Here is a 21,850-nt window from a genome sequence, read left to right on the forward strand (position 1 = left end):
TTCTAGACTCATTGGAGGACATATGTTTGTTTAAGAGGGGGAAGATATAACGACCCGACCGGTCGTTGTGAGAGTTGTAGCCTTGTTCCCCCATTTACTGCTAATTCTATGCTTAATTATTATTACTTGACTTGTTGGGTTAGTTTGTTCGGGTCCGGAGAGGTTTCGGAATGAGTTGAGACACTTAGTCTTAAGGTTGGAAACTTAAGTCGAAAAGGATAACTGGATGTTGACTTATATGTAAACGACTACAGAATGGAGTTTTGATGGTTCTGTTATCTCCATTGGGTGATTTTGGACTTAGGAGCATGTCTGGATAGTGATTTGGAGGTTCGTGGTTGATTTAGGCTTGAAATTGCAAAAGTTGGAAATTTAGAAGTTTGACAGAGAGTGGACTTTGTGGTTACCAGGCTTGGATTGGGAATTTAGGAGTTGGAATAGGTCCATTGTGTCATTTGTGACTTGTGTGAAAAATTTGAGGTCAATCGAACGTGATTTGGTAGGTTTCAACATCGAATGTAGAAGTTAGAAGTTCAAAAGTTCATTAGGCTTGAATCGATGCACGATTTGTGGTTTTAGCGATGTTTGATGTGATTTAAAGGCTCGACTAAGTTCGTATCATGTTTTACGACTTGTTGGACAGTTAACAAATCGAATTTGGAGTTTGAAGGAATGTTGAAGCACCAGGTTTGGTGCAATCACACCTGCGGAGTTGTGATTTCAGGTGTGATCTTGCAGGTGCGAGGGGGGGAAGGGGGGAACGCATATGCGGCCTGGAGTTGAGCGTGCAGTTGTCGTAGGTTGTAATGATCCAACTGGTCATTTGAGAAATTGCGTCCGGTTCGGCAGTTTGAGGTTACGAGTAGCTTCATATTATGTGTATCAACTTGCGTGCACAGTCCGGACGTGAAACCGGAAAGCTTTTATGTAAAAATATGAAAAATATAGTAATTTCTAGAGTTAAAATTTGGGTTTTAGTTGACTTTGGTCAACATTTTTGGTAAACGGACCCAAATTTGTGGTCCGATGATCTCGGGAGGTCCGCGGTAAAATATGGGACTTGGGTGTATGTCCGAAATTGAATTCCGAGGTCCTTAGCCTTAGAAAATAATTTTTGAAGAAAATTGTTGTGCTGGTTTTTAAAGGAAATAAAGAAATGAGTTTATGTTTGAAATCGTTTGTATCGGGCCTCTATTCTGGTTCCGTAGCCTGGTATAATTTTGTTATGATATTTAAGTCCTATTTGTGAAATTTGGTGAGAGTCGAAATTGATTTGACGTGATTTGGACGTCCGGTTGAAAAGTTAGAAAATCATGAGTTTTGAGGTTAAATTTATACTTTTTGATGTTATTTTGATGATTTGTTCGCACGAGCAAGTCCGTATGATGTTTTTAGACTTGTATGCATGTTTGGTTTGGAGCCCCGAGCGCTTGGGTGAGTTTCAGATAGGTTTAGGCTATGTTGCGCTTGTATTTGGATACTTTAGTGTCGTTTCTTCAAGAAACAATGATACCCCATTGAGCAAATAAGATCCAAATTCAGTTTTTATTGAACCATTAGATCCGTATAGAAATTACGGATCCATAGGAAAAAGAATCATCGAATTTGGACATCGTATGAGGAAGTTATGCTCATTCTCGTGTCGGAAAAAATTGCTGGTTTCTGGTGTGGTCACAAATGCGAACTTTTTCATCACAATTGCGATGCCTGGATCGCAAATGCAAACTTTTTGTCGCAAATGCGACTTCTGCCAGACGTGCCTTGTTCACAAATTGCACGGGTTCGCAATTGCGAACCCTGGGTCTCAAATGCGATATCTGAGGCCTGTTAAGTGAGATTTTTGACGGGATTGTCACACATTTTTCAATTTTCTCAAACCCTAAACCTCCATAGGCGATTTTCCAAAGACCCAAACTTCTCCAAATCATTGGGTAAGTGTCTCTAATCAATTTCCGACTATATTTTATGATTATAACTTAGATTTAACATCAAATTCATGAGAATCTAATAGAAAATTTGGGGAAAAAATTATGAAATCTTTCAAAAATGTAAAATGATGATTTGAATGACCAAATGATATTGGAATTAGATAATTTTTATATGGGTGAACTCGTAGCAGAATGAGTGTTCGGTTTTTGAAAATTTTGTCGGGTTCCGAGGTGCGGGCCTGGGGAGTTGACTTTTTTCAAATTGTATAAGAATCATAGTTTTGTCAATTGAATTGTTTTCTCTTTCATTATTTGATGTATTCAAGTTGTTTTTGGATAGATTGAGCCGAGCGTTGATGAATTGGTAAAGGAAAAGCTAAATTGAGTATTGAATTGGCCGGATTGTGGTAAGTATCTTGCCTAAACTTGTGTGGGGGACTTCCCTTAGGATTTAGTCTTCTATGCTAATTGTAGTTCGTGCATGCGAGGTGATGAGTGTGTGCTCGGACTTATTTGTGGGAAATTTGCCTCTAGGGTTCTTAGGTCCTTATGTTCATTATGTGGAAAGTATCCCGTTATGATTGAGTTTTCTAATTGCTTAAATTGCCTATATATACTCCATATGATGTTGTTAGCTTTCCTCTAATTCTTATGCGTTACTTGACATTTAATTGCCTTAATTGCCTTAATTGAAGTGATTGCCTTCCTTATTGTTTTGATACTTCTTGATTATGAGTTCCTCTATGACTTCGTGCAAATATGTTACATGTCCAATTGTTGTTGTGACGACTCGACCAGTCGTCTCATGAGTTACCGCTCCGTTATACCCATTTATGCTTCTTTATGCTTTGTTTATCCATGTTATGTGGTATTAGGTTGGTCGGATCGAATCCAGAATGATTTTGGTAAGGTTTGAGACACTTAGTCTCTTATGAGGCAGCTTAAGTTTGAAAAGTCAATAGGATATTGACTTATGTGTTAGAGGGCTCGTATGTGAGTACCGATGGTTCGATTAGCTTCGGGAGGTGATTTGGGACTTAGGAGCGCGATCAGAATGAGTTTTGGAGGTTCAGAGTAGATTTAGGCTTGAATTGGCGAAGTTGATATTTTGGCAATTTTCGGTTGGAAGGCGAGATTTTGATATAGGGGTCAGAATGAAATTTTGAGAGTTGCAATAGTTCCATTGTGTCATTTGGGATGTGTGTGCAAAATTTCAGGTCATTTGGACGTGGTTTGGTTGGGTTTTTTTATCAAAAGCAGAATGCGGAAGATTTTGGAAACTTAGGCTTGAATCCGATGTGTTTTGGTTGATTTGATGTTGTTTGAGGTGTTTTGAAGATTGGTACAAGTTTGAATAAGGTTTTGGGATATTTTTGTTCCTTTGGTTGAGGTCCCGGGGGCCTCGGGTGAGTTTCGAAGGGTTGAACAGATCATTTTAAGTTGAAGAAAATTACAGAATTTGGTTTCAGCTGTTGAAGGTATTTTACTCTTTGCGTTGGAAATTTAAGCATTCGCGTTCGCGAGGAAGGCTACGAGTTCACAAAGGTATAAGTGGTTGTACATGATCGAAGCCTACTCTGCACTACTATTAAATAGCAAGAGAGGGTCGAAGAGCTTTTACCCGATTTAGGGTCGGGATCGATTTCCACAGATAGCTAGAATTTGGAGTCGGGTATCTATCTAGTTTAGAGTTGCGTATGTTTTCCAAATTACACTTCTATACATTTTTGGGATTTTTTTTACTTATGCTTTTATCAAACTACAATGGTAAATGGAACTAGATTAAACTAAAAGTTAAACTAAAGCGGGTTGTTCAAATGGTTTAAAAGGCACTAGGGTAGTGACTTTCGCCTAAGTGGCCAATTGACGGATACTTGAGTCTAAGGCATGATTGACATATTTGGGGAGTATTATATAACCGTTGCACGATTTTATCCACTCTACACTTCTCGGTGGTTCGAGTGATATTGCCTGAGTTGACTTTCTCTAGACCAAATGGGTATGCAAATTTGCGCAAACAATCAAGGTTTAAGTCGGGTATTACTCTCTCGAGGTTTAACCCTTTAATTGGAGCTATTAATCTCTTGAGTACGCCCCAATTCCTTGTTGGACCAATTTCAGAGACTCAAGCTCTCTTTCTCAAGAAGAGCTCAAGTCAACTAAACACAAACTAGTGTTTGCAACCACTAATTCAGCAATTAAACATGAAATTAGCCCAAATATCAAACACCCATAGTCAATCTAGCCCTAAAACATAAGACCCATCAATTACCCACACTAGCGTTGAGTCACAACTCTAGCTTATGGGTTTAGCTACTCATAATTGAAGAAGAAAAGCAAGAAATAGATGAAGAACAACTCATATTAATTAATTACTAAGATAAACAATAAGATTCAATGTTGAAATGTAGATAAAATTGCCCAAAATAGCTAAAGACTTCGAACCCACGAGCGCAACTACAACTAAAAACTATCTGATACCCTAAAAATGGGAAAAGAAGCTATTTATACTAAGCTAAAAAATCTGGACAAAAATACCCCTGTGGGGCTAGTGCGGACCGCACAAAATGGTGTGCGGCCGCACTAAGGTTCTGCACTTAAAAACCCATCTCTCTGAACTCAGGCACTACGGACTACAGAGAATGGACTGCGGCTGCGACGACTTCTAGTGCGGCCCGTATGAAATGGAGTGCGGACCGCATTGGCTTGAAACTCAAAAGTTGGCACTCTCTGATCCTTCTTACTGCAGACCGCACTAAATCGAGTGTGGTCGCATTGATCCTAGTGTGGACCGCACAAAATCTAGTGCGGCCGTATTGCCCTTTTTGCCTGAATGCCACCTCTCTGAACCTCCTTGTGCGGACCGCACAGAATGGTGTGCGGCCGCATTCGACCTGTTTTTGCCTAGGCTTTGTCTTGTCTTGGTACTTGTGCCAGTTTCACTCCTTTTGAGCTAATCTTTGATATCTTGTCATTTTGTTGATCAAACCTACAATCAAGCACAACTTGTGAGCCTTTTAGGACTATTTTGTTTGAATTTCTAATCAAAATATAAGCAAGAAGGAGTATAAAATGCATCAAAATCTCTAGTTATCAACTCCCCCAAACTTAAGCTTTTGCTTGTCCTCAAGCAAACAAAATAAGACCCACCCTTTAAGAGAACATCCAAGAAAATTTCAGCTATCCTAAAGTAACCTCATCTAGCATCAATTGGGACTAACAATTTCCCTCAATACAAATGAATCATTAACAACTTTTACTCTTTGAAACTCCATGGATTAATTGTGACACAAGAGCATCAAGAATTGACTCAACACATCAAAGAACTTTTTCTATTACTTTGGTCATTGTGGAACCCAAACTCACACACCCTCAGCAAACCTCACCTTTAGAATAGTGACACTCAGAACGAGGTTATTGGAAATCCACTCATCTCTCTCAAGAAAAAGTCACAAGTCCGGCTCTAAGTACCATATGCTTGCCCCTTATGTGAGTCACCACTAATGTAAGCTTCATTCAACTCAAGATCATATAGGGCTTTTGTGGAGACATTGTGAAGGCTTTTGGTTTAGGGTAGGAGATGTTTGGTCTAAGTAGGTTCCATCTTCCCTTAAGCACTTCTTTTGTTTCATTTGGCACACATTCACTTGACTCTTTGAGTCATTTCACTTCTTTCTAAGGGGTTAGAGAGACACACTGTCACTCTTTCTTATACATTTCAAACCTTTTCTCCTTTTCTTCAACTTTCCACACCTTTCATTCATTGCTTTTCTTGAGTGCCTTTTTATTCTTTTTCACATTGAACATTCTTTTTATCTTTTTGCTTTTCTTTCTTTTTCATTGCCTTTTCTTTTCTTCATTTTTGTGCCTTTTTACCACTTTGTTGCAATCCTCGTCTCTCCCCCCAAACTTATGCTTTTGCCATGTGCTAAAGGAAAGATCGGGTGCCAAGAAAGAGTATCTTTTAGAATGAGTATAGGCTTGTATTATGGGTCTTGAAGGGAAAAGGTCTAAGGCAGAAAAGGGTTGACTAGGGATCTTATAATTGTTAGGTTATGGAAGTGTTCAAGCTATCATTTTGACCAAGGAGCGCCTATAATCATGTCTCAAGTCAAAATTCACTTAGGATTTTGCCTCAACAAACATTCAGGGCAAGTTCTATACCAATGGCTCGAGACTTGGACTTGTAATGCAATTACTCACCACACAAGCTATGAGGTCGCTAAAGACATATAGTCGGGGCCCACAATGACCTTAGATAATATTTGAGCACACACTGGTCCCGAAAAATCACTTGATGATTATCTGTCAACAAAAGAGTCTCAAGGTCACGACTTTCACCATCCTAAACACAATAATTTGTTTTTGACCATAAGATCAAAGGCAAATGTGCTAGGCCAAGTGAAGATTTGATTGAGGCACCCTTAACTACTAACTACTAACAACAAAAAGAAAAACGGACTCAAACCCTTAAGAAGGTTGTCATGCCATCCATCATTGGAAAGAGCCACCCGGTTCACACAAAACTCCACTTTTGGAAAGAACCGTGGCATTAAGAAAACCAAAGGCTTATTGCAAACTTTCAAAACAAGTATCTACGAATCATAAATAAGAAGCTAAGAACGAAAAGTTGCGAAAAGTAAAATGAACATATACAAGAGGGGATTTGTCGAATATATAATAGATGAGATGAATATATACAATGTAGCATAACTTTATATACAGACCCAAAGTAAAATAAAAGTGCGATAAATGTAATGAAATGTTAAAATTATATACAACCCAAAGATGAAAAGATAAAAAAAGCATAAAAAGTATTGAATATATATACAATCATCCTAATGAATCCATAAAAGTAGGGCATACTCCCTCAAATGAAAGCTGGCATTGTCCTCAATGCCAACTAAACTAAATAAAGCACCAAAAAGAGAAAGGGAAAAAGGATATAGGGACTCCCTATGGACTGTCTGTCTGGATGGGCTTCTGAGTGGTCCCCGGGTCCTCACTGTGCTCGGGAACCTCAGACTGGTTCCCTGTGGCCTGCTGTTATGCTGCTGGGACTTGGGCCTGGATAGGCTCTTGAGGTGCATCCTGTAGCTAACTGGATGAGGCCTCCAGTGGGTCTGCCAACTGGATGACTGCATCGTCCGCTCTGGGGATCATTATCTTCCTCTTGGGAGGACTTTGGGACTACTCGGGTTGGGGATGAGCTGATGGTACTAGGTTCTGTAGCAATAAGTCCAAAGGCAGATGATCTGCCTTCATTCTATCAACATCAACCCTCAGCGCCTTTACGGACTCCTTGGAAGCCCGTGTCTTCCTCAACTTCTTGTGCTCCTTAGCAAACTCCTTGAGAGCCTGGCTGTGTGAAGCAACTGCATCTGTGAGCACCTTTTGAGTGTCGAGGATCTAAAATCTCCTTGAGAGCATCCTCTATGAAATGGGGGACCTGTGGAGGTGGAGGTGCCGACTAAGCCTCTACTGTGGTAGTGAGTGTAGACAACTTGGATGACGCAGTCTGCATCCAGTTGTTGATACTGAGAAGAGCATGGCTCAGTCGATGGGCAGTCGCTGGACAGGCACGGGAAGAAGAGATCTCTGGGTCTGCTAAGGTGGATGGTTCAGGAGGGATATCAGTGCAGGTGGAGGCAGGCTGAGCAGGAGCCACTACCACAAATGGCTCTTCAGACTGACTAGTTAGAGCAGTAGCTGTTCCCTTGAAGTTCTTGCTCTTGGGGTTATCATCCCCCCGCATGCTGTACCAAGAAAATGGGGCCTTCACTTTGACCTTGATGTCGAATGACCTCTTTTCAACTTTTAGGTCTCGGAAGTACACAGTCAGAAAACTGGGGAAATGGTAGTTTCTGTCATGCTCACTGCCCACTATTGTGATTATCCTAGACATAACATTTCCCACATTAATTGGGTACCCCGCCATGATCGAAGCCACCAAAACTGCCCGTTGAAGAGGGAGGGAGTTGTCATGAGTCGTGGGGTCCAACATGCTACATACAAATGTTTCCCAGTCCCTTGCCTCGAAGTTCAAACTATGTCTCAGAATCTTGATGCCCGCAGTCAACTAGTAGGGGGTGGTACCTGTGATTGCTAGATACTGTGCCAGCTAGGGACGGACTTCCTCGCCCATTTCCATCTTTGCCATTAATAGTGACTCATCCTCTGCATCAAAGCCAAGGTAGTCATTTATTGTTTTTCCATCAATCAGCACCTTTTAATTTTGCACCTTGGTTGCTTTTGTGCCCTTTTTGATGTGGGCAACATTGGTGTAGAATTCCTTGACTAATTGCTCGTTGGCATCTACACATTCACCCAGAAAGTACTCCAAGTTAATTCTCTCCCTAAATTGCTTCCTCACATTGGGGTTGTGAGGCAGTAGATCTCTATCAACAAAACTCCGCCCGGGGATTAATTTCCTCACCAGCCACCATTCCCTGAATTTGTGATACGCTACCTCACTAACAAACTGGTCTTGTCCACACCTCCGGTTTCCTAGTTCTAGCAATACCCCCCATCTGAGGTTCACCCCCTTCTCCAACTACTTCTTATTCTCCTACTTCCTTCTCATCACCTACTACACCCTTTCCAGATAATGAAGTTGTGGGAGAGGTGGAGTAGTCATCCCCACCACCTTCAGCTAAGCCCTCAGACGACGCAGAAGACACATTTACTGACACTTGGGCAGTGGGGGAAGTGGGAGGAGTGTCTCTTAGTATGTTTCACTCCGGCCAGTCAGGGATGTATTCTGGGATTGAGTCTGAAGACATCTCCCGGGAGGGCTCGTACTCACTCCTATATATGTCAATGGACCTATCAACAACTTTAATCATCTTCCTCATGTTTTTTTATGTTTTGCCGGGCTTGAACAGTCAATCTTACCATTTTCTGTTTCCCTCCCCGGGAGGATTCTCCTCTACCTGGTTGTTTAGAGATTTTACCTCGTTGTTTCACCATAGTCTTCAAACAAAATCAAATGAGTTTGTTAGTATTAGTAGACAGTTGAAAGCAGTGTTGCAGACTATTGCAGAAATCATGTAGTGCAGACCGCACAAAATAGTGTACGGTCGCACAGGGGTCATTGTGGAATGTACATAATGGCCATGCGATCCGCACAGAGGTGGGGTTCAGATTACCCACTCTGTGTATCCAGAAAGTGCGGACCGCACAAAAGGTAGTGCGACCGTACAAGGACTACTGTGGTCCACACAAAATGTAGTGCGGCCAAAGTCCCCAAAGTTCAGCTTTCAGGACTTTCATCAATGCGGTCCACACAAAATTATACTGTAGACTGCACACAAGCACCGCGGACCGCACAGAATTGACCGCGGTCCGCATTGAGTGCCCAGCTGTGGCACTAAGTTAGGGTTCATAATAATTTGATTCTAAGCTTAACTTTTCACCTAAGTAGTGTCCCTACATGTTTGCCCAGTGTATTTAACTATCTAAGTCTATTCTAATCAAAAGATTAACTATCCTAACCTAGCCAATGGAAGAAACTAAAGGAATAAAAGAGTAATAGACAAGTAAAACAAAAAAGGAAAAGAAAATAACGAAATTAAAGCAATTAAAAAGAAGTAGATTTACCAAATGTGAGATGAAAAGATGACAATTAGTTCCGAACAATTAATTACAAGCAAAAGGGGTTGATGAACAGTGATTTAAGGGTTTAGAGAATCAAAGGTTCGAAAAGTGTAAATGCTGGGCCTCAGGTACTATTTATAGAAAAAGTCCTGCAGCCCAGCTTACCTACCCCAGTGCGAACCGCACAAAATAGACCGCGGTATGCACTACATAGCCTTTTCAAGTTTTACACAGGCAACCCAATGCGGTCCGCACAAAATGACATGCGGCCGCAGTGGTCCACCGCGGACCGCACAAAATGTACTGCGGCTACGGTGGCAATCTTCAGAGAGTTGGACATTTCCTCCTTCACCAGTACTGTCCGCACTAAATGTAGTGTGGCCGTATCACAACTTCAAAGACCTGAACACTTATTTTTCCACTATGTCCTGCACTGCATCCACACAATCCTGTAACATCGCACAACTAGTTAGCCCAAAAATCAATCCTACACTATAATGAAAATCAAATAAAAACAAGAAGAAAAACAAATGGGTTGCCTCCCAAGAAGCGCCTGATTTAACGTCGCGGCACGACGTATGTTACCATCACATCATTTGAAATGAAGAAGGGCCACCACGTGGCTGTTATCAATTTTTCCCAAGTAGTGCTTGACCCTATGCCCATTCACTCTAAAAACTTCACCATTTTTGTTCTTTAAATCAAGAGCACCAAACGGGGTTACACACATCACTTCAAAAGGTCCACTCCATTTTGACTTGATCTTTCCAGGAAACAGACGTAACCGAGAGTTGAAAAAGAGAACCAAATCGCGTACTTTGAACTCCTTTCCACGAGCATATTTATCATGAAGGTACTTCATCTTGTCCTTGTATAAAAATGAACGAGTAGGCATGGAATCAGAATTTATCAAGTTCATTAAGCTGCTCCACACGAAGATTGGCTGCAACATCCCACTTAAGATTTAACTTCCTCAAAGCCCACATGGACTTGTGCTCTAACTCGACCGGTAGATGGCAAGCTTTCCCAAATACCAACCGATATGGAGACATACTAATCGGAGTTTTGTAAGCAGTCCTATAAGCCCATAGAGAGTCATCCAACTTCTTTGACCAATCGATCCTATTTGTATTGACCGTTTTTGACAATATGCTTTTGATTTCCCTGTTGAAGACTTCAACTTGACCACTTGCTTGAGGATGATAGGGAGTAGAAACTTTGTGATTGACACCATACTTTGAAAGCAAAGTGTCGAAAGCTCTATTGTAAAAATAAGACCCCCACATCACTTATGATTGCACGCGGAGTACCAAACCTTGTAAAAATGCTTTTCTTGAGAAATGCAACAACACTCTAGGCCTCATTGTTGGGCAAAGCCACAGCTTCAACCCACTTTGAAACGTAGTCAACCGCCACAAGAATGTAAGTGTTCCCACAAGAGCTAACAAATGGGCCCATGAAATCAATGCCCCACACATCAAAAATATCAACCTCAAGGATGGTATTGAGAGGCATCTCATCTTTCTTCGAAATTCCACCCACTCTTTGACATTCATCACACCTCTTCACAAGTTCACTTGCATCTTTGTACAAAGTTGGCCAATAAAACCCACAACTAAGAACTTTGGAAACCGTCCTCGCCCCGCCATGATGGCCACCATAGGGAGAGGAATGACAAGCCTCCAAGATACTCAATTGCTCTTCCTCCGAGACACACCTTCGGATCACCCCATCCGTGCAAATATTGAACAAGTACGGCTCATCCCAATAGAAATCCAAACTATCCCGCTTAAGCTTCTTCCTTTGGTTAGAAGAGAGCTCACAAAGGATTATACCAGTCACAAGGAAATTAGAAACATTGTCAAACTATGGCATATCATTCATCGACACCGAAAGAAATTGTTCGTCGGGAAATGAATCATTGATCTCTAGGCCGTCACGAGGCCTTCCTTCCTCCTCCAAGCGGGACAAGTGGTCCACCACTTGGTTATCACTACCCTTCCGGTCCACAATCTCCAAATCAAACTCTTGAAGCAACAAGACCCATCGCATCAATCTAGCTTTGGAATCCTTCTTTGTCATCAAGTACCGGAGTGCGGCATGGTCAGTATGAATAATAACCTTAGCACCCATAAGATACGGCCGAAAATTTTCCATTGCGAACACAATAGCCAAAAGTTCTTTCTCGGTTATCGTGTAGTTCATTTGACCATCATTCATTGTCTTACTCGCATAGTACACCGGATAAAATATTTTGTTCACTCTTTGACACAAAACCACCCCAACCGCAACATCGCTCGCATCACACATGAGCTCAAAGGGTAAGCTCCAATTAGGCGTGGTAATGATAGGAGTGGTAGTCAACTTATGCTTGAGAAGTTCAAAGGCTTGCATACATTTTTCATCAAACACGAACTTAGCATCTTTTTCCAACAACTTGCACAATGGATTCACTACTTTCGAAAAGTCTTTGATAAATCTCCAGTACAACCCCGCATGCCCAAGAAAACTTCTAACTCCCTTGACAGATGTAGGGGGAGGGAGCCTTGAAATCACTTCGATCTTTGATTTATCCACCTCAATGCCATGTTTCGAAATCTTATGCCCAAGAACAATTCCTTATTCCACCATAAAGTGGCATTTCTCCCAATTGAGGGCAAGATTGGTTTCTTCACAACGAGCCAAAACTCTATCAAGATTCTTCAAGCACCCATCAAATGAATCCCCCACAACACTAAGGTCATCCATGAACACCTCCAAAATGTCTTCCACCATATTGGTGAAAATGGCCATCATACACCGCTGAAATGTAGCCGGTGCATTACACAACCCAAAAGGCATCCTAGAGAAGGCAAAAGTGCCATATGAACAAATGAATGTGGTCTTCTCCTGATCTTCTGGAGCAATCAAGATTTGGTTGTACCTAGAATACCCATCCAAGAAACAGTAGAAGGCATGCCCAGCAAGTCGATCTAACATCTGATCAAGAAAAGGCAAAGGAAAATGATCCTTGCGGGTCACTTTGTTCAACTTGCGGTAATCCATGCATACCCTCCAACCGATAACAGTTCTTGTAGGAATCAACTCATTTTGTGAATTTGTAACCACGGTCATGCCACCCTTCTTTGGTATACATTGCACCGGTGAAATCCAAGAGCTATCAGAGATGGGGTACACAACCCTGACATCCAACCACTTGATCACCTCCTTTTTCACAACTTCTTGTATTGCCTCATTCAACCTCCTTTGATACTCCAAGGAAGGCTTTGCATCATCTTCCAGAATAATCTTGTGCATACAAAATGCGGGGCTTATCCCCCGAATATCAGCTAAAGTCTATCCAATTGCCTTTTTCCGCTTTTGAAGCACCGCCAATGTGGCATCAACCTGCAGGTTGGTAAGACAAGAAGAAAGAATAACTGGCAAAGTAGAATTTGAGCCTAAGAACTCATACCTGAGGTGTGGAGGCAGTGGTTTCAACTCCAACACTGGAGGCTCCTCAATTGAAGGTTTTGTTGGTGGAGTCTTTCTATTCTGGAGGTCCAAAGATAATTTCCTAGGCTCATAAGAATTAGAGCGCATTCTATGTAAAACATTCACACACTCCACCTGGCTTGCATCCTTATTGACATCACGATTCAATAGTACGGCCTCCAAATTGATCATTGCACTAGTGTCATCAATTATCACTGCCGTGACGAGGTCAACAAAAGAGCACACCTCGGTACTGTTAGGCTGCTTTATTGATTTGCACACATGAAAGACCACCTTTTCATCACCCACCCGAAAGGTGAATTCCCCTGCTTCCACATCAACCAATGCCTTCCCCGTAGCTAGGAAAGGGCTTCCTAATATGATAGGAACGTCATAGTCCAGCTTGCAGTCCAAGATCGCAAAGTCAGCTGACAAGATAAATTTGTCCACCCGGACAAGCACATCATCAATAATACCCAATGGTCTCTTCATTGTTCTATCTTCCATTTGTAATCTCATAGAAGTCAGCCTTGGCTGCCCGATACCCAAAGTCTTGAAAACAGAATAGGGCATCAAATTGATACTAGCCCCCAAATCACATAGAGCTTTAGCAAAACCCCCACTCCCAATGGTGCAAGGAATGGTGAAAGCACCGGGATCTTCAAGCTTCGGGGCCATTGAATGCATTATAACACTAACTTGGTGAGTCATCTTTATAGTTTCACAATCTATAAAACACTTCTTTGTGACCAAGTCTTTCATAAATTTTGCATAACCCAACATTTGTTCAAGATCCTCCACCAAAGGCATATTAATGGACAAGCTCTTTATCATGTCAATGAACTTTTTAAACTGATTCTCACTTTTTGTCTTCGCGAGCCTTTGAGAATAAGGTGGAGGTGACCTTGGCAAAGGAGCCTTGGCTTTTGGCACAGCCGGCTCCGGCATGTCTATTATGTGTTCCCTAGACGGATTCACATCATTTTGAGTTTCCACCTCAATATCTTGAATATCAATACTCACTTCTTTGTTCACATTTTTATCAACCGTATCTTCAACTACCAAAGGGACTTCATCTTCTTGCAACTCAACATCATCATCCAAGATTTGCTTTTGTTTGGAGGCATTCACATCACCGCCTCTCCCACTTCTTGTTGTAACAACTATAACATGGTTGTTCCCACTCTTCGGGTTCACTACTGTATCACTTAGTTGAGCACCCTTAGGGAGAATATTTAAAGATTGTGAGATTTGGCCTAACTGCACCTCCAAGTTTCTGATAGAGGTATTGTGGGAAACCAACTGAGCATCCAAGTCCGCATTCTTCTTCATCATCTGTTCGAACATCATTTCAATTCTACCAATATCATTGCTAGAAGAACTAGGACTTTGGGATGGAAATGGGGGTGGATTGTTCAGTTGTTGGTACATTGGGGGTCTTTGAAAGCCTTGCCCCCAATTTATTTGGTTTCCGTTGTTCCATCCACCTTGATTGTTATTGCCACCCCAATTGTTGTTATTACCATTCCAATTCCCCTAGTTGCTCTGATTGTTATTCTGATTGTCCCAGTTGTTGTTTTGGTTGTTGTTCCCCCAATTACCATTGTTTTGTTGTTGATTGCCCCAATTGCCTTGAGGTCTCCATTGTTGTTGGTTGGAAGAGTTGCCTCATTAGCCTTGATAATTATTCACGTATTGAACCTCTTCACTTTGTTCATTATAACCATCATTTTGAAATCCATCACAGTCATCGTCAAATTGCTCAGAATTCCCTTGGTTTTATTGCCTTCTTTTGTTGACAAGCATATTGACACCCTCCATGGCATTCACTTGGCGAGGATTTTGGACTTGTTTCAACTGTGCCTTTGCCAATTGGTTCCTAGTAGTTGTCAGCTCAGCTATAGCTTGCACATGATCATGTAATTCCTTGTACAAATTAGTGACCGTGGGGTCACCTTGAGGCACATTGGCTCTACTTTGCCATGGAGAAGAAGTGTCATCCATCTCGTCAAGTATATCACATGCCTCATCATATGACAACTTCATAAATTTTCCCCCGGCAAGTTGGTTCACTATGCATTGGTTTGTGGTGTTAATACCCCAGTAGAAAGTTTGTTGGATCATAGCCTGGGTCATGTCATTGTTGGGGCATTCTTTCACCATTGTTCTATAACGCTCCCAAATCTCATGCAAAGGTTCCATGGGCTCTTGCTTGAAGGACTATATCTCATCCCGCAATGCCACCATATGCCCCGGTGAGAAGAATTTAGCAATGAACTTATCCGCTAACACATCCCAAGTAGTGATAGAATGGTTGGGAAGTCGCTCGAGCCAATCCAATGCCTTCCCCTTAAGTGAGAATGGGAAGAATCTTAACCGGAGAGCATCCTCGAACACATTAGTTTTCTTGCTCCCCCAACATGTATCCACGAACCCCTTGAGATGTTTGTAAGCATTTTGATTTGAAGTGCCCATGAAGTACCCACGCTACTCTAGTAAAGTCAACATCACATTGGATATTTGAAAATTGCCCACCCGAATTCGGGGTGGCACAATAGCATTTGCATAGCCTTGGTTTGGAAGCACTCTAGGAGCCACTCTTTGAGGTGGCGGAGGAGGGTCTGGAATATTGTTATTATCATCCGCATTGGCCTGGCGGCCTCTACGTTGTCCTTGAGGTACAAGAGGCACCTCATCATCTCCGACATCATCTACCTCCTCCCCCGCAATCACATTTCCAAGAGGGTCATTAGCGTTGTTCGTTGCCATTTGGTACCTGAGTCATGACACAAACAAGTTAGTAACAAAGAAGGAAAGAAGAACAATACACAAAACTAACTAAATAGATAGCCAAACCCATTAGCTCCCCGGCAACGGTGCCAAAAAGTTGATCGAAGCCTACTCTGCACTACTATTAAGTAGTAAGAGAGGGTCGAAGAGATTTTACTCGATTTAGGGTCGGGATCGATTTCCACAGAGAGCTAGAATTTGGAGTCGGTAATCTATCTAGTTTAGAGTTGTGTATGTGTTCCAAATTACACTTCTATACATTTTTGGGGTTTTTATTTTACTTCTACTTTTATCAAATTACAATGGTAAATGAAACTAGATTAAACTAAAGCGGGTTGTTCAAATGGTTTAAAAGGTACTAAGGTAATGACTTTCGCCTAGGTGGCCAATTGATGAATACTTGAGTATAAGGCATGATTGACATATTTGGGGAGTATAATATAACTGTTGCACAATTTTACCTACTCTACACCTCTCGGTAGTTCGAGTGATTTTGCCCGAATTGACTTTCTCAAAACCAATTGGGTATGCAAATTTGCGCAAGTAATCAAGGTTCAAGTCGGGTATTACTCTCTCGAGGTTTAACCCTTTAATTGGAGCTATCAATCTCTTGAGTACGCCCCAACTCCTTGTTGGACCAATTTCAGAGACTCAAGCTCTCTTTCTCAAGAAGAGCTCAAGTCAACTAAACACAAACTAGTGTTTGCAACCACTAATTCAGCAATTAAACATGAAATTAGCCCAAATATCAAACACCCATAGTCAATCTAGCCCTAAAACATAAGACCCATCAATTACCCATACTAGCGTTGAGCCACAGCCCTAGCTTATGGGTTTAGCTACTCATAATTGAAGAAGAAAAGCAAGAAATAGATGAAGAACAGCTCATATTAATTAATTACTAAGATAAACAATAAGATTTAATGTTGAAATATAGATAAAATTACCCAAAATAGCTAAAGACTTCAAACCCACGAGCGCAGCTAAAACTAAAAACTATCTAATACCCTAAAAATGGGAAAAGAAGCTATTTATACTAAGCTGAAAAATATTGACAAAAATACCCCTACAGGGGTAGTGCAGACCGCACAAAATGGTGTGCGGCCGTACTAAGGCTCTGCACTTGAAAACCCATCTCTCTGAACTCAGGCACTGCGGACCGCAGAGAATGGACTGCAGCCGCGGAGGCTTCTTGTGCGGTCTGCATGAAATGGAGCGCGGACCACATTGGCTTGAAACTCGGAAGTTGGCAACTCTCTGATCCTTCTTACTACGAACTGCACTAAATCGAGTGCGACCGTATTGATCCTAGTGCAGACCGCACAAAACCTAGTGCGGCCGTATTGCCCTTTTTTCCTGAATGCCACCTCTCTGAACCTCCTTGTGCGAACCGCACAGAATGGTGTACGGCTGCATTGGGCATATTTTGCCTAAGCTTTGTCTTGTCTTGGTACTTGTGCCAGTTTCACTCCGTTTGAGCTGATCTTTGATATCTTGTCACTTTGTTGATCAAACTTGCAATCAAGCACAACTTGTGAGCCTTTTGGGATTATTTTGTACGAATTTCTAATCAAAACATAAGCAAGAAGGAGTATCAAATGCATCAAAATCCCTAGTTATCAGTGCATTGCGTTCGCGGCGTGTCACGTTTGCATAGATGAAAATGGGCAGCTAAACTTCAGTAGATTTTTACTCATCACGTTCACGAAGGTTAGTCTGCGCAAAGCATCGCGTTCGCGATCACGAAAGAGGAAAATTGGTCAAAGTTATTTTGTTCTTCGCGAACGCGAGGCTTTGACCGCGTTCGCGAAGAAGGATTTCAGGTCTGGGCAGAAGGTTTAAAAGGTCATCTTGTCCGCGATTTTGGGGTTTATTTCTTCCATTGTTGGTCATTTTTGGAGCTTTTTAAAGGGGATTGAAGAGGGATTCAAGGGGAATCACTTGGAGATAAGATTCTTTGACTTAAAACTCTATTCTAATGTGAATTTCACCTAAATAATCATGGAAAGTAAGCCAAAAATTGAAGAACTATGGCTTGGAAACTTAGACCTTTGATTGAGAATTTGAAGAACCATTTGAGGTTGGATTTCAAAACTTTTGATATGTATGAACTCGTGGGGAGATAAGGAATCTATTGATGTAAAAATTATCGAACTCCGAGACGTGTGCCCGGGGGTCAGGTTTTGGTAATTTCGGGATTTATGTCATATATTGATTATTTTCGCTTAGAATTTGTTCCTTTAGAATATTTTGACGCCGTGATTCTGATTTTGGATAGATTCGACGTGAGTGGAGGCCAATTCGAGGGTAAAAGGTGTCCCGAGCTAGAGATTTGATCGGTTCTAGGTAAGTAATGATTGTAAATGATGTTCTGAGGCTATGAAACCCCGGACTTGCACATCATGGTGCTATATTGAGGTGACACACACACTTGATGACGAGCGTGGGGTTGTGCACTATTGGGGATTGTGACTTGGTGCATCCCAAACTACTATTTTACTGCGTATTTGACTGAAATCTATTTGCTATCATCATGATTTGGGCTGAATGCCATATTTGGGCCTTGTGCCAACTATTTGAACCCTTCGGGAAATTTTATTGATATTTCCTCACTATTTTGACTTTATATTTGAACTCAATCATGTTATATCTCACTATTTTCATACTCAGCCATCTTTACTCTATTTTAACACTTAAATGATTTTTCAAATGATAATTGGGCTAAGAATCACTATTTTACTATTGCCCGAGTGGCTTGTGAGGATTTTGACTAAGTAAGGCCGAGGGCCTATGTTGTGAGAAAACATTTGATATTGATTATGAGGTCGAGAGCCTGAATTATGTATGACACAAGGTGGCTTGATTGATATGAGGCCGAGAGCCTGGTGATGATTCCACAAGATGGCTTGATATTACGCTTGGGCCGTAAGGGGCCCCTCCAGGAGTCTGCACACCCCCAGTGAGCACAGGTACCCATTGTGATGTGAGATTGAGCCCGAGGGGCTGGTATTATTCTAAGATGTTGCCCGAGGGGCGAATTTATTGATACTGTGCCCGAGGGGCGAACCTTTATGTGTTTATTTTTCATAATTGACTGTCAATTACTTGCTTAATTGTTGAAAAAGGCATTTCATGAAGTTGAATTTGAGTTAAAGGATTTTTACCTATATTTTACTAGTTTACTGTTTTTAATGGTTTTACTACTTCATTATAGCATGCTTTTTGCCTTACGTGATTTCCTGCTTTCAATCTTTATTTATAATTATTACTCACTGAGTTGGAGCACTCACTTTACTGCCTGCACCCTATGTGCAGATTCAGGCGTATCTTGTCCTGCTCCCGAGTACTGATCATTTCCGGCTCAGGCGGATCCGAGGAGTCTCTAGCTAGCTGTTGGCATTCGCATCCTGGAGCTCTTCCCTATCTTAATTCTACATGTTCTTGGTTTTTTGTATTAAACTCTGTAGTTTGATTTGGAGTATTCTGTTTTGTTAGATGCGCATGACTAGTGACACCCAATATCGGGCTATGTTGGGGTTATTTTTCCTCGAATTGTGCTATTAACTGCTTAAACCTTGGTTTATTTGATCATGCTTAGACTGTGTCTTAATGCTTAACTATTAAATACTGAAATGGGTATTGTCGGCTGGCCTTGTCTTCATGAGAGGCACCATCACGACCGGGTTTGGGGTTGTGACAAGTTGGTATCATAGCCTAGGTTACATAAGTCTCACGAGTCATGAGAAGGTTTAGTAGAGTCTTGCAGATCGGTACAGAGACATCTGGATTTATCCTCGAGAGGCTGCAGAATCTTTAGGAAAAACTTCATATTCTTGAAATTCTTGTCGTGCGAATTTGTTGATCCAAGTACTACACTTCTATTATTCTATTCTCTCATAGATGGTAAGGACACGCGCTACCGGTCAGGATAGACGACCACCAGTACCACCAACTATGGCCACTAGAGGCCGAGGACCGCGACCGTGGTCGTAGTAGGGGCAGAGTAGCAAAGGCAGCACCTGCAGATCCACCAGCTGACCAGTTCAGGATCAGATCCCAGTTATGGACGCTCCAGTAGCACCAGCTCAAGCACCAACTGTGCCCATTGTGATTCCAGGTGTTCAGGAGGCCTTGGCTCAGATCTTATCCGTTTGCACTAGCCTAGCTCAGGCGGTTTCAGCCACTACAACCCCAGCTACTTCTTAGGCTAGGGGAGGCAATCAGACTCCATTCGCTCGCACACCTGAGGAGGTCGTGCAGGGACTTCAGATGCCGGGGGCACATCCAACCCAACCGGTTGCAACTGCTCAGGACTATATAGTTCCTGCCATACCGGAGGATGAGCAGCGTAGGTTGGAGAGGTTTGGTAGACTGCAGCCTCCGACCTTCAGTGGTGCAGAGGGCGAGGATGCCTAGGGTTTATTAGATAAGTGCCAGAGGATGCTTCGTACAACGGGTATTCTGGAGACCAGTGGCGTCACTTTTACTACTTATCAGTTTTCTGGAGCTGCCTTCACTTGGTGGGAGGCTTTTGAGAGGCGTAGGCATATTGGTACAGCACCCCTTACCTGGCAGCAGTTCTCCATTCTCTTTCTGGAGAAGTATGTGCCGCAGTCTCGTAGAGAGGAGCTACGCATGTAGTTTGAGCAGTTGCGTCAGAGAGAGATGACTATGAAGCAGTATGCAATGAGGTTCTCCGAGTTAGCTCATCATGCTATTTGGTTGGGTTTGACAGATAGAGAGACGATTAGGAGGTTTGTTGATGACCTCACTTATCAGTTTCATATTCTCACGACCAGGGAGAGAGTGATTGGTGCTATCTTTGAGGATGTTGTGGATATTTCCCATTAGATTGAGTCCGTTCATCGCCAGGAGCATGAGGAGAGGTAGGACAAGAGGCCTCGAGGGTCTGGTAGTTACAGTGGTACTCCTTCGAGAGGTCAATTTTAGCACGGCAGAGGCCGTCCATTCAGGCATGCTTAGCCAGCTCGCCTAGGTTAACATGGGGTGTCATCGGGTCATGGTCCTCACAGTTATCATCAGGGCCAGTCATTACTTAGTGCCCTTCTATCTCAGAGTTTGTCCCGTGCTCTATCAGTTCAGGGCTCTTCTATGCCGAGTGCATCTGCCAGTCTTACTGGTGCAAGGGGTTCCCTTCAGTCCCTTTCTCCAGCACCTGGGAGTTATTATGAGTGTGGTGAGATGGGTCATATATAGAGGCAGTGCCCTCGCCATCTTGCGAGTTCATCTCAGCAGAGGGGTCAATTATCGGCTTCATTACCACATGCCCAACCAGCTAGGGGTGGAGGCCAATCAGCTATGGGCCGCCCCAAAGGGGGAGGTAGATCAAGTGGTGGTCAGGCCCGTTTCTATGCACTTCCATCTAGATCTGATGCTATTGCTTCTGATGTTGTCATTACAAGTATTCTTTCAGTCTGCCATAGAGATGCCTCTATATTATTTGATCCCGGTTTCACCTTTTCTTATGTTTCATCATACTTTGCTTGTTATTTGGGTACACCCCATGAGTTTCTTGCTTCACATGTTTATGTATCTACCCCGATGGGCGATACTGTTATTGTAGACCGTGTGTACCGGTCGTGTGTGGTGACTATTGGTGGTTTGGAAACCCGTGTGGATCTTTTATTATTGTGTATGGTGGATTATGATGTCATTTTGGGCATGGATTGGCTATCTCCATGTTGTGCTATTCTAGACTGTCATGCTAAGACAGTCACATTGGTTGTATGGGGTATGCCACAGATTGAGTGGCGAGGTGTGACTGATTATATTCCCAGTAAAGTGATCTCATTTTTGAAAGACCAGCATATGGTTGGGAAGGGTTGTCTTTCGTATCTAGCCTTTGTGAGGGAGGTCGGTGCTGAGACTCCCAGTATTGATTATGTTCCAGTTTTGAGTGATTTTCCCCATATGTTTCTTGCAAACCTGCCGGGTATGCCACCGGAAAGGGATATTGATTTTGGTATTGACCTGGTGCTGGGCACTCAACCCATTTCTATTCCGTCGTATCATATGGCACCAGTGGAGTTGAAGGAGTTAAA

The sequence above is a fragment of the Nicotiana tabacum genome, chromosome 18 (genome assembly GCF_000715075.1).
Source record: "Nicotiana tabacum cultivar K326 chromosome 18, ASM71507v2, whole genome shotgun sequence".
In the NCBI taxonomy this organism is placed as follows: Eukaryota; Viridiplantae; Streptophyta; class Magnoliopsida; order Solanales; family Solanaceae; genus Nicotiana; species Nicotiana tabacum.